Here is a 15,000-nt window from a genome sequence, read left to right as displayed (position 1 = left end):
TGGCTCTACTTGCTGGGAGATGAGAGACGCAGGGAGAATGGGTAATTGTAGAGGACAAGGTTATCAAACGTTAACAACGCTTATTCTCCTTCCTTTATCATCCTTACTAAGACAACATCAGTTGAAATGCCTTCGAAAACTGCAGGCAGAGAAATTATGGTGATGGAATGAGAGAGAAAAAGTAATACATGGTACATACACCAATGATGCATGCGAGGGGTTTCAAAATGTTAGTGGCCAAACACATGTACAACACATAAATGTTTTCAATGTTACGTTACACTGAGAACTTTGTGCACCCAAAAAAACTTTGTGTACTGCTTGTAAACATTTAGATGAACATACGTGATAAAAATGAGTGTATCATCACATTATCCTCGAAAAAGTAACAATTTAGATGAATATACAAAATAAAATGAACGTATTTTCAAAGGTAAATTGCATATAAAAGCCACCAAGGTTCTTTAATTGGGAAAGCGAAGAAGAGGTACTCAATGAAAACAGCAAAATAAATGCATTAATGGACTGAAGACCGAAAGGTGTGAAATGAGGAATTTAAACTTTGTTCCACAAACTTATAATCTTGAACATTAAAGTGAACTGTGCTGAGCCAGCATCTCACAGCTCTTGATTCAGTGAGTTCATTAAGGGTAGTCATTGTCAGACCAGCTATGAGATGACTTCTGAGAGTCTTGGGTCAGTGTGTTCCTTTTGTCGCATATCAGGTCAGGTATGGGAGCAGGCACCGGAGCAGCGCGTTTCTGCGTCCACTTTCCACCTGTACTCCATCTCCTTGAGATGCCGATCAACCTGTTGCAACCACGACGCACGTGGTCGGCCCATTGGCCTCCTCCACTCACAAGCCTCCTTCGTGGATATCATCTGGTGAGCAGGATCAGCGTCAGGAAAACGAGCCACATATCTGTACAGCTGCAGCTGATGCTCACGGATTATACAGGTAACAAATCGTATCTGAGTCTCTCTCAGCAACCGCTCGTTGAACACAAAGTCTGAACAGTAATGAAGGTATTGAAGGAGTTAAGTCTTCGGCTCAGATCATTGGTCAGAGTCCAAGTCCCACATCCAAAGAGCAAGACTGAAAGGATCAAGGGCTTAAAGACTCGGACTTTCATCCTGCACAGGTACCAACAGTGCCACACCCCATTATCCAGTGAATCCATGACTCCCCATGCCCGACTCAGACGTCTATCGATCTCTGACTCACAGCCAGCAGAGACATGAATATCACTGCCAAGATAAGTGCATCTCTCTGTGACCTCAACATCCTCACCACAAACAGGTACAGACAAGACCGCATCTAAGATGTCAATGAAAGCCTGGATCTTAGTTTTGACCCAAGACACCCGTGATCCCAGCAACTCAGACTCCTTGCTCTGAGCGCGCTGCTCCGGCGCATGCTCCCATACCTGACCTGATCTGAGGACCCCAATCACGATATCCAACGTCTCTGCAAATATAACTGCATCATCTGTGAAATCGATGTCAGAGATCCTAACATTACAAAATGATTCAACGCAGATTTATCTCTCCGACATCCTCCCCAGAATCCAGTCCATACAAGCGCTGAAAAGTGTGGGGGCGAGGACACTCCACTGTCAAACTCTAGTAACAACTGGAAATAAGTCGGAGATGGTACAACCACATCTCACAGCACTCACAGTACCAGAGTATAGTTCAGAAATCGGATCGATCAGTTTTGGTGGCACCCCACGAAGAGTACAACGAGTACATTCCTCTGTAAGTACAACGAGAATCACTTGACCACAGCTGCTGCTCTATGCTTTCACAGATTCCTTGCATTTAGGCCTCCTTCTCCACCCTTAGTGCACGTACAGTTTTATGCCTCAACTCCCTGAACAGCTCAGCTCTGCCATTAAGCCTGGCCCTGCGACTCGGGTCAATTGTATCCCAAGTCCCTTGGGAAACAAATCTCTTATTCACCTAAAGGTGGCTTCCACAATATCCACCGGTAACATCAAGGATGGTTATCTTGAAGGCATTCTGCAACTCCTCAGGATTCCACAAAACACCGAGACTCCTCAAATCCCCACTCAGCCTGATTGCAAACGCCTTAGCTACCTTCTCATCTATGAGCTTGTCAACATCCAGCCTAGGCTGGGATGATACCATTCTCCTGGATTTAACCTGCAACTTCAGTGTTGCTCCAACAAGTCTGTGGTCGCATGGTCGGTATTGGAGAACTGAGCACTCCGGTAGACTCTACAGTTCTGAATCATCCTCCAGTGACCGTCAACGAGCACATGGTCAATCTCCTTTGCCACATCACCAGCGTTGAAATACCATGTCCAGCAATGAGCCTGTGGGTGCTGAAACCATGAACCAGTCCACAACTTCTTGCAAAGTCAAGGAACTTAGTGCAATTTTGGTTCGTAGTTCCAGACCTATGGGAACCAACACACGTCTCATAACCATCCCTGTCATTGCCATTCGATGCATTGAAATCCCTGAAGACAAGAGGAGTATCTTGCCTGAGGAACTTAACAACCACAAACTCAAACGTGTCATAGAATGCATCCTTCATAGTGAGGTCACCCGCCTCAGTCGGAGCATATAGGGAGACCAGGGAAACGGCACCCAAGGAGTGATGAATCCTCAGTCTCATAATACGCTAGTTGACCGGAGTTACCGCAATTATCATTGGAATCAGCTTATTGTACACAGCGACAACAACTCCTTGGGAATGGTTACCAGTAGTAGATGTAACCAACCGCCATGACCTCACCACTGTCCGGTCTCCGAACCTCAGAGAGTGCTGCAATACTGACACTCAAACACTGGAGCTCAGATGATAGCAGAGACAGGTGATCATCCTCTTTTTGGGATAGGACATTCGAGGCACCCAGCCGAAGGTACTGCCTTAAGTTAACCCAAGAAGATTGCCTCATCACCACACTGACAACCACTACTGCTATCTGGCCCGGGGAGGTTACCCCGTGGTTTCCCTCCTATCATCAAAGATTGTGGGTCCTGAAGGCTTTGCCCCAATCCCGTCATCCGGTGAGCTGCCCTGCGAAGGGCAGCTGCACAGGAGGTACTCCCACGGAGTGGGTTTTCAGATTTCTTTGCGTGTTTTGCGGAATGAGGTGTTTTACGGTGGCCGGAGTGCAAATCCTTCTATCAACCTCCTTGAAAGAGGAACCCAACAGCAAGAGGACGTCGCCAGACGCAGTTGGCCACCAGCTATGAATGGCCATTGGCGAACAAGAAGATATTCTGCCCTTTGCTAGATTTTGTTTTTAATACTGCTGGATGTCCATATCCATACACCCTCCTGCTGGGTGTCCATATCCATACATCCTCCTCACCAGAAAACCTGGTGTGCGAGGCGGCTTAGTTGCCCTCAACCCGACTGTAAAACAGGTTAGTACAGGTTTACATGGTACCTGCAGCAAGTCAGAGAACCCATCTGGCCTGACCTGACAATAAATTATGCAGATATACGTATATATAGTAATACCTCGCAATACGCTCGGTGTGTGTTCCTGAAACACCGAATGTATCGCGAATCAACTTGTTCCGAAACAAGTTTTCCCATAAGAATAATGTTACAAATAGGACATACGTTCCTCAAGGATGTGAAAAACCAGCATTTTCCCCAAAGTAACAGTTCCATAGATATCGTTGTTCTTATTAAGGCCCGGTCACACCTTGACGTTTTAGCCAACGTATGCCGATTTTTGAATTTTTTTCTAAAACGCTGGCACACGTTGAATACGTTATGGGTAAGTTTTGATAACATTGAGAGCACGCTGAAAAACACTGCCATACGTCGTTGTACGCTGGCTTTAAACATTGTACTTTTTGGTTGTCCTCAAATTTTTTCATGCTTGAAATTTCACGACGTATGCCGGCGTATGACTCGCACGTTCCGCTACGCTGGCTACAAGTTGTATGCACGGTCTGCGATCGGTGACAGACGTCAACACATGCTACTTGTAAGTTAATCATAAGTTGAGACACGCCGAGGTAATGTTTAGCGTACCCGAAACTTATTTCTAACCTATGATTAACGTGTTGTTGGCACGTTACGCGATCGTTGCCACACATCGACAGACGTTACTTTTAAGTTACTCATAGGCTGAAAGACGTCGGTATAATGGATCGTCCTTGCATCAGCGTCCACGGCCACGGCCAGGACACTTATTTGCAGCATTCTTCAAACTTTTCTTGGGCATGACGAGGATGTTCACACTTCGATGTCTAGCTTGGCTATGATTCCAATTGTCCATCGGCAGCGTCTATTTAAAATAGTCGAGTTTGAGCGTTTTAACACGTTCAGAAGAAACGCTTCAAATTTCAAAACCCCAGCGTCAAAAAACAAAGGCGAGTGACAGCAATTTAAATCGTTCATTGTAAACAATGAAAATAGCTGAAGTGGTACCGTTTAAAAGTCGTTGAGTGTAAAAAAAAATCCAATTGTTGAGCGCAAGCGTCTACTTTCAATAATGGAGATGCAGCCATTTAAATCGTTGAGTTTATCATTTAAATCGTTAAATCGTTAAACGCAAGGACGATCCATCATAACCCACACCCTCCCCTCACACTCACCTACTACTGCCAACATGAACAAACTAATACTAATACTAATACTAATACTAATACTGATACTGATACTGTTACTGCTGACATGGACATCGACTCAAAAAGGACTCGAAAACACTGTTGGGTTCCCCTTTTATGAGCAGCATTTTTATATACCAATTCCCAAAACCGCTGGGAACACGTCTTTATATGGCAGTTGTAAGCTAGAAACACGTTAATTTTTTTTTTTTTTGTCGACCGGAAGACGTCATTGGAATACGTCTACATACGTCGATGTGTGTTGGGACTACGTAAAGAATTGGTTCAAAGCACGTCAAACATAAGTTAGAAATAAGTTTCGCGTAAAAAATACATTACCACGACGTGTTTCGACTTATGAGTAGCTTATAAGTAGCGTTTGTGGACGTGTGTAAGCGTCCACATATCGTGTGTACAACCTATCCCCATCGCATGCGGAACGTGTGTCATACGCCGAGTACGTCGTAAAATTTTGAACATGTTTAAAATCTCTTGACGTACTCTATTTACTACGACGTATGATAGCGTACTTTAGCGTTCTACTCACGTATACCAAACTTACTCATACCGTATTTGACGTGCCCCAACGTTTTAGACACATTTTTCTTAGGTCGGCATACGCTGGCAAGATCGCCAAGGTGTGACCGCGATGTTGTCACTTCCCTTTCTACGGCAGTTATGATTCGAATCGTTGTGCGTCAGCCTTTTAATAGGCTACGTCACGACATCGTCGGCGATGCGTGCAACGCGCTATGCCTAAGTTAGACTATCGTTGGGCATAGGTTGTGTAGGCCGACAACAGGTTCAGCATTCGTTGGTATAAGTTATCTATAACACAACGAAACGTTCTGTATCCGTTACCAATGCGTTATACATAAGACCAAGTCGCTATGAATACGTCCGAATCTTTAAAAAAAAAACATCAAAAGTTCAACGTAAGCCAGCGTTTTACATACATTTTAATACGTTGTCATCGCGGGCTAAAACGTCAAGGTGTGACCGGGCCTTTAATGAATAAATAGCAGTTGCAATGATTAATAAAAGTATATCGAGTACAGGACTGGACAGTTAAATGAAAATTAACAAGTGCAATTTAATTGGGGGGTTGACTCACAATAAAAAAACAAAGTTCCTCGAATCACAGCTGTGTCATTTCAACAACGTTTTCAATAACATCTTGAATCGCTTCCTCTTCAACCCTCCCTTGGGAGGGAGGAACACAATCAGGACAGAGTTTCCTCCACAAACCCTTGAGATTTGCAGACCTAACCTCCTTCCAAGACTCGTCGATGTTCTTGATTGCATTAAATATGTTGTTGTGCCCACTCCAGCGCTCTTTAACGTTTCAAAATGTCCAATTTCATTTGAAGGGAAATGCTTCGTTTAATTTTTCCTGGACTGCGACATTTAAAACTTTCAGGCACAAATGAAATGGCAATAAAAATTAAAATCAACTCATTGAGCAAACTGTAAGCACATGGAATGGACGTGTCCAGAGCAAGTTTGGCAGGGACAACACGAAATGGGACCACGTGAGTCCCCACGTGACAGTCAGTTTGTAAACCTTTACATCACTTTCATTACTTTCTGAACCACTTTCCTCATTTCTATTACGTTCACCTCAATATTTGTTTGTTGAAATAAAAAAATATCCAAAGGCACTTTAGTTTTCAGTGTTTATACAGGATGTACTGCTCTGCACTGGATGCACAAATATCCGCTGTGCGCCAACACATCAGGTTAGATGGAATACCTGGAGCATAACTACTGAAATGGAATGTAAATTCAGGTGAACTGTCGTGCTGGGTCGTGATTTGGATCTAGTGAAATATGGATTTACTCAACATTACTTTAATTTAATGTGAAACCGAGTGATTTTCTTTTAACCTTTAAAAGTGAAATTCAATTAAATATTTTACAGACCGTTAAGGAGCGTCATGGATTACGGTATGTATGAACCGGTTGTTGTGAAACACTGGCCAGAATATGATGGCGGATGTCTGAAGCCAGGGAGCAGGTTAGGGGGGTTGTCATAATGTATAAGGAGCGTTAAACAGAAACAAACATGTTGAGAAACAGTGTATGGCAAGCTATTACTCCATAAATATATTTAAAATATATATATATATATATATATATATATATATATATATATATATATATATCCAAAGTTGTTGACCTTTGGCCCAAGTTGACCTTTTGGTCTATGTTGACCTCAAAAATAATGGGCTGATTGACTTCAGTGACCTGAAATATTAATCCTCTTCAAATTTCAAGTAAATCGCATGAAAGCTGATGATTTTAGAAATCTCACTTAAGTTGTTGACCGTTGGCCTTTGTGAACCTTTTGGCTGAGGTTAACCTCAAAATAATTGGTGGTTGAATTCAGTAAGCTGATATGAAAATCCTGTTCAACTTTTAAGTCTCTCGGATGAAAAGTGACGATTTTAGAAATTCGAAATCAAGATGACCTTTGACCTTGACCTCAAAATCAATAGGCTTCTCATATGAGAAGCTACCTCTGCAACTCGCAAAAGTTTCATGACGATTGTTTTAGAATTGTGACCTGTAGGCGATAAACAGACGGACAGATAGACAGACAAGCCGGTAGGAGGACATGGGTAGTCGATCAAGTCGAATTTAGTCGTTTTTCAGCCGTTACGAGCCAACAAAAGCGTCCATAGCAACGGTTCTTTCTCACACATAACTAGGACATAACATGAACCTACCATATCAGTTTCATGTATATCTGACTCATAGTCTCTGAGATATAACGAACTTCGTTTTTTTATTGTTTTCGACCAGGGTTCATTCAGTCTATCTTCTCCGACACTTTTTATAGGATTCGGCTGGAAATTTTTGACAATATGGCTGAATGTACTGCCCACAGTCGCTCGTGGCCCGATTTTTGATTTTCGAAAAAATTAATTTTTGAGATTTTTTTCAAAATTTCAAAGGTCCGTTACTTGGCAACGGATGGGTCCATAGCAACGGTTCTCATTTGCACACAACCAGGTCATGGTATGAACCGACCAACTAAGTTTCACCAAAATCACCATTGTATTAACGGAGCACTGGACCGAACAGACATACATACAGACTGACAAGCCGGTAGGCAGACATGGGGAGTCGACTACCCAATAGAACCTGACGCGATGGGCCCGTTCGATGGGGCATGACCTGAGGATTAAGCACAAGAAAATTCATAATTCGAGCTTCAAGGCTTAATGATGCAGATTGTTTTTTAGTTAAAATACCCCCACATTTAGAGGTTTTTTGGCCGTTGCAAGGCAACGGAGGGGTCCATAGCAACGGTTCTCTCCCGTATAACTAGGACATACCATGAACCTACCATACCAGTTTCATGTATATCTGACTCATAGTCTTTGAGATATAACGAACCTCGTTTTTTTATTGTTTTCGACCAGGGTTCATTCAAAGTCTATCTTCTCCTACAGTTTTCATAGGATCCGGCTGGAAATTTTTGACAATATGGCAGAATGTACTGCCCACAGTGGCTCGTGGCCCGATTTTTGATTTTCGAAAAAATATTTTTTTAATGATTTTTCAAAAATTTCAGTCCCGTTGCTTGGTCCATAGCAACGGTTTTCATTTGCACACAACTCGGTCATGGTATGAACCTACCAACCAAGTTTCATCGAAATCGACATTGTATTAACAGAGCACTGGACCGAACAGAGGGACAGACAGTCAGACAGACAAACATATTGACGGAAAAAGTGATAATAAGGGTAGAACAAATTTCAAAATGTTTAATATATATATATATATATATATATATATTTTAGACTACATCGACTACCCAAAAGACAGACAGACAAACATATCGACGGAAATACTGATAATAAGGGTAGACTAGATCGACTACCCAACAGATTCACAAAATCGACTGACCAATGTACTTGAAAAATCTTCAAGTTTGCAAGTAACAAACAGACACGTATCGAATCATATAACGATAACCTGTGTATTCATGCCTGTCTAAACATCATCATGTTTTTCTGTATGCAGTCTCGACATTCTCAGCAATAAGTTTCATCACAAAATTCGATTAATGCGCAGAAAAACATCTGCAAACTAACTTTGTTTGATTCTTCTGGAAAATACCATTCGAAGAAATCGAGAATGGTGTCAAGTTTGTTGCATTTGTTTTACAGTGATATCGTCTTTTCAAAACTGTAAAATCCAATAAGTCAAGAGACAAACCAACGTGAGTGTTCATCCATACTCTCCGCAAGGAAGATTACCGCTTTTAGATTCTTAGCTGAAGAACCAATTGAATTGATAAATCTCGAACTGCAATTGGTGTTTGCCAGTGATAGCAATGAGTGACTTCTGCTGACGATGGCTGAGAGACGTGACCAGAAGGATAATTGATTTTAAGAAACGATGCACACGCTTTTGTTGAGACAACTGAAGAGCTTTACACACAAAACAGGAGACACTAGTTATTGCCGATTTTGGCTCATGTGACATGAAGAAACATTGATGGTGGTTTTGTGAAGTTTGTTATTCACTCCGTTTGGAAGAACAGTGTTTCCACTTATTTGGCCGTTAACATGGAGAGGCTTATTAGTGCGGTAAGGAATAAATGTATTTCTTAACTGTAGCTACCCACCTCATTGTAATGATGAGTCTCTCTCTCTCAAATAATAATTTGTAATCATCGACACGATGCAACTAGTGATATGTTCAATGGTCACTAAAACAGCACACTATTACTATTAGAAATGAGAGCGGTGATGATATGAAGATGTAGAAATGCAATTAAATACGAGAAGAAATTCTGTTTGGCCAGTCTCTAGCTTATGCCATTCCCAAAGACAATTAAACTGCTTTGCTAAATATTCCACAAGAAAATTGGGCAGGAAAGTGATTAAGCATGGCAGAACATTTGAATTGCATGCTTGTTATTGAGCACGGATGTACGACCTTAGATGACAATGTTCCGACATCGCTGAATCTCTGTGAACGAGGTGCGTCATGGCTGACCGAAAAGGTTGCCAGAAACCACATGCTGGCACAGTGTGGTATTCAAACAAATCGGCATGTATAAGTGAAGGTGCCTTGCGTGAAAGGAGGTCAGGCTTTGCTCTATATTCACTTCGAGGAAACTTTAGAGATCTGGATCCAGTTCAGCTGTCAGCAACTGAGATGATGAAATACCATAAGGGATTTGATTTTTTTCATACTTTTGGAGTGGGTTCCTCAAGGGGTCTCGCTCTGCCCTCGGCAAGGTAGAGAAAACATTTTGAGGATGTTTTTAACCCCATGTGTTGTTTCCTCTCCCCTATTTCCCTCTGTGCAATTCCAAGCTCTTGCTTTGCTCAACAATGTCACTTTTACAAAAAAGATCACAGAACCTATCATCCGACTGCCTCATCAACTCAGCACTGCTTCCAGTTTGGAATCCAGCCATTGCACACAAGCAAATTTCCTTTACGTGCAGTCTGCCTTTGGGCAATGTATCGGCCAGCATGAAAAAGCTACAATTCACCACCGTTGTTTCTAAAATTGACAGGTAGCTCAGGATGACAACTGCCACACTGCCTTCTGCCTATAACACATTCAAGTTGATTTTGGTGAAGCACAGCTGAAAAAACAAAATTCCCTTCTCTCCTCACCTTTCCTCTCTTCCCCACTCCTCTCTCCTCTCTCATTCCCTTTCCCCTCCTTTACAGTCCTCTCTCTTCTTTTCTCGTCTCACTTTCCCTTGGGGAATATGTGCAAACTCAGAATGGATATTATAGACCTTTAGTAGACATGAGTGAATTCACATTGCACAATGGCCTTTTAGGTACTTTTGGTTTGTGGAAATCAGCCATAGAGATCTTGTGTAATGATAACTTCTTTTGTTTGCTACCTCTGCCGCTGAAGATGGAAGGAGATTGTTTTCACCCCTGTCTGTCTGTCCGTTTGTTACTTACGAAATCTAAAGATTTCGTAAGTATATTGATGACTTCCGTCCTCTGTTTGTGTATTTGTTTGTGTGTTTGTTTGTGTATTTGTTTTTTGTTTGTGTGTTTGTTTGTTGTAGGCACGATAACTCGAGAACGGAAGAAGCTACCAATGTCAAATTACACCACGTGATTCAGGAGGGTGATGGCTAGCGCTGATTATATTTTGGTCAAAATTGATCAAAGGTCAAGGTCACAGTGAGGTGAAATATAATTCCGTAAATTCATGTGGAAAAATGGAGTATTTTTGCTTCGGTCGACGTTACGAGTTCGTTTTAACTTCGATTTTAATTTTATCTTCGGTTTTTGCGATCGCTTAGGATGCTTAACACTCGGTTGTCAAAATTCTGGTAAAAAATCGGATGTTTTGGAGACGTTTTAAGATTGTATAAAAAAAAAATTTCACTCGCCGCATCACGGCTCGTCACGTGGTGCAGCGCGCTCGAGCAGACGCGTCGTTGAGTCACGTAAAGGTTTTGCGTGTGCGCGCTGACGGTGTTTTCGATAAAGATGGTGTTTAAAAGTCATTTTTTTTATCCCAATAAAGGTTATCGTCGCATGCCTGACTCGCTAATCCGTCGGATTATGTAAAGATTGTTGATGGATGGCCGAATATTACGGTTTTGTGACTTTGATAAAATAATATTAAATAATTGCATGGAGAAATGGAGATTTTTGCTTCCGTCGACATTATGATTTTTGATGGTTTGGTACAGAATCATCGTAGAAACTTCTGGTTTGCATGGCCACCATCTCTAGAGACAGCTTTTATTCGACAAGCTCAGAGGTCAAGTTGACGATTTCATAAGTACCAGTCTATGACTGCTTGTTTCTTTGTTTGTCTGTTTGTGTGCAGGATATCTCAAAATATTATGGACGGATTCGGATGAAATTTGGTGGGCAGATTGGGTGTGTGACACGGACGAAATGAATAGATTTTGGTGAAGATGCAGATCCGGATACTAGAATTTAAAAATTTTATGTGACTATTCGCCATTGAGAGATCGGGCCAAAAACCATAAATAGCACGATATCTCAAAAAGTTGGAGATGGATTTGGCCGAAACTTGGTGGGCAGGTTGGGTGTGTGACAAAGAATTGATTCAATTTTGGTGAAGATCCGGATCTGGATCTGGATCCTATATTTTTTTAAAAGTGATTCTTCACCATTGAGAGATTGGGAAAAACCCATTTACAGCACAATATCTCAAAAAGTTGTCGATGGATTCCGATGAAACTTGGTGGACAGTTTGGGTGTTTGACAAGGACAAATTACTTCGATTTTGGTGAAGATCCGAATCTGGATCTGGATACAAGAATTATTTAATTTTAAAGTGATTCTTCACCATTGAGAGATGGGGCCAAAAATGATATCTCACAAGATATTTCAAAAAGTGTATTGGGCCAGATATGTTCTCGTAGATCAGGCATTGCATAGCAGAGGTATAGGCTCTACCGAATGTCCTAATAGTTGTTTGTTTCTCTCTTTGCTTGTTTGAAACCTTAATTCTCAATTCCCCTTGAATCCTCCTTCTTCACACGGGTAGTTTATTCCTAATCATGCAAATGTAAACCAAAACAGTCATTTAATTTCTTTGTGGAATAAATAGAACCCATAATGGAACAGAATAGCAACACAGTGCGAAGGAGGGAAACACACCAGCAGCAGGGAAGGACACAACAGAGTACACTTGGAGAAAGAAGAATGAAGATAACTAATTCACATAGGTTGTCAATTTTCTTTTTTGTTTCTTTTATACGTAGACTCCTTAACCTGAGACTATGTATGTTCCAAGTTGCTCCATTGTCGTACACTTCCCCCATGTCAACATCAGCAAAACCATATTAAAATTTGGATTACCATTGGTGTCATTGTCTTCGATCCTTTGAGGAAAGCATACACTGTGAAGGTTTTTTTTTTCTCGTCTCATAAATCTGAACTTTGCAGACACTCTTTGCTGAATGTGAACAACTGCTGACGTTATAATTATAAGCACTCACTCTATTTCTCGTAGATTTGTGGCTTGTGCTAATTCAAGTTGGCAGCCATTGTGATGGACCGCCTATGCCCTGAGAGCAAGGGATTTACATGTGTCGGATAAGTCCTTCGCTATTTTCATTCATGTTCTGAGTCACTCGGCCTGAAGACATTTCCTTCTACTGTTCATTGCCATCGTAAGTTTGTTTCCCACAATGTCCAACATGCAAGGAGTAAAATATTTAAACAATTAAGAGTTTGAAGTAAGGGCTATAACCCTTTTGATAAGGAAAAAGAGCTATGCCTGAAAAATGTAACTTAGCGAATACACCCCATCCGATAAAAAAACAAGAATATCTCCATTGATGCATCTGATTCAGCTCTACCTGTCATCTCTCCGCCAACTGGCCTCCTCCCGCGCAACCCTCCACCCTTTTCAATGCGAAAACTCTTCCTTTCCTATAATCTCTCATCTCATATTCAATTATTATCACATCAGCCACCACTGACACGGATATCAAGAATAGAGAGGAATTCTCAAATCGGAACGGTAAAATAAATAGCAAAAAAATATGTATATAAAAAATAAAAAAATATATAATATCTCAGTAAAAATTAAAATGAATCTTAACATATCAAAGATCATAATGGTGTGTTAATGGGCTTGCGTGTCTTTGCGCACGAACCACTGAAAATTTTTTAAATATTTTTTAAAATATACAATATCAAGGGTCATGTAAGACCGAGCACACAGAATGTATAACAAACGGAGCAGATGACAAGAGGGATGAGAGAGAGAAGCACAAAACAGTGGGGAATCGACGCATGAGGAGATCTTTGGAAGGGAGAGAGATGGGGTGGGTACATGGGGAAACCAAGATGGACACTGCAGGGACTTTCAGGAATGAAAGCAGGGAATATGAAGGAGGTGGGTTTGGGGTAGATTAACGGGGGTAGAAAAGATCATGGTTTTGGATGGGGGAAGATAAGAGATGGTAGTGAACAGCTATTTCGAAGACCTGGAGGGAAGAGTGGGATTGAAGAATGTGTGGAAGTTTGTTCCAAAGAGGAATGAAAGAATGAAGGTGAGTAGGGATTCTTGATTTTGGTAATTAATCAGAAGGGGGTTGCTGGTGGACCTTGAGCACCCTGCAGCAATATGGGCAGGACAGATAACAGAGAGAGCATTGGGGGGGGGGGGGGAGGTGAGTGAGACCAGAGAAGAGACAGTAGAAGACAAAAAGACCACCGACCTGCTTGCGGTGAGAGAGTGAGAGATCCAAGGACTCAGCCTCATTGCGGAATATACCAATGATCTTAAATGCCTTGGTTTCCACAGCGTGAAACCGAGAGAGGTGAGAAGCGGGAGCACCGGCCTAGAGGGGAGAGCAGTACTCCATCAGGCTGCAGATGAAAGCTTTGTATGTGGTCAGGAGCTTAGGTGTGCCAAGGAAGGACTTTTCACGACAGAGGATGCCCAAACGGCGACTGGCTTTGGAGGCCAGCTTGGAGATTTGGCTTTCCCAGGTAAAATCAAGGCACAAATTTGAATGAAAGAATTTCTTAAAGAGGATTGTTGAGAAAGTAGATGGGGGGGGGGGGGGGTTCAAGACGGTCCTTTCAAAAAGAGATAATGAGAGTGTGATATTTGTCAGGATTGAAAGACATGTTCCACATGTTGGACCAGTTTGTGATTTTATCCAGATCTGCAGAGAGTGAAGAAGCTGCTGCTTGCCAATCTGAGGGATGACAGATGGTACGGCAGAGGGTGGAGTCATCAGCAAAGAGATAAGTAGGATTTTCCAGAGTCGGAGAGATCATTGATGAAAACCACAAAAAGAACAGGGCCCAGAACGCTACCTTGAGGAATTCCAGCCTGGACAGGAAGATGGGATGAGAGAATTCCATTAAGGGCCACACGTTGACTGCGACAGGAGAGGAAGTCTGCAAGCCAAGAGTAGAGATTGCCTTGGATACCGTAGTAAGAGAGCATGGTGAACAGGGCAGGATGCTAGACCGCGTCAAAAGCACACGATATATCAACGGAGATGGTTTTGATCTCATGTCAGGCATTGCGGATCTACATCCATTGTTGGGAAAGTAGAAGCAGCATATACAGGGTAGAGTGACCTGGTCTGAATCCAAATTGATGATCGGAAATCCAGCCATTGGAGAAGAGGAAGGATTTGATGTCTGAATCGATGATGGATTCCACAACCTTGCTGATGATTTGGAGAAGGCTGATTGGTCTGTAGTTGCAAGGATCTGTTTTTGCACCTTCTTTATGCAGGGCAATGATGTTTGCCGATTTCCAAACAGATGGCAGATGGCCTTGAGCAAATGAGAGGGTGGATAGAATAGAGAGAGGGAGAGCAAGTTTCTTTGAAAGAATTCCCAGGACGAGTTGATGTCAGAATAAATAGAGATGGGAGACCAGTCGAGA

The 15,000-nt window shown here is 42.0% G+C and overlaps 1 protein-coding gene across 4 annotated transcripts in view; it reads right to left on the bottom strand.

Annotated features, from left to right (window-relative positions):
* LOC147034994 (slit homolog 2 protein-like) overlaps nt 1-15,000 on the bottom strand; it is a 473,672-nt gene that overhangs the window by 221,927 nt on the left and 236,745 nt on the right. The window lies entirely within an intron of this gene.

This window comes from Eptatretus burgeri, chromosome 1 (genome assembly GCF_056783735.1).
Source record: "Eptatretus burgeri isolate ZD-2024b chromosome 1, Ebu_testis_v1, whole genome shotgun sequence".
Taxonomy (NCBI): domain Eukaryota; kingdom Metazoa; phylum Chordata; class Myxini; order Myxiniformes; family Myxinidae; genus Eptatretus; species Eptatretus burgeri.
This window is presented reverse-complemented; position numbering and strand designations above follow the sequence as displayed.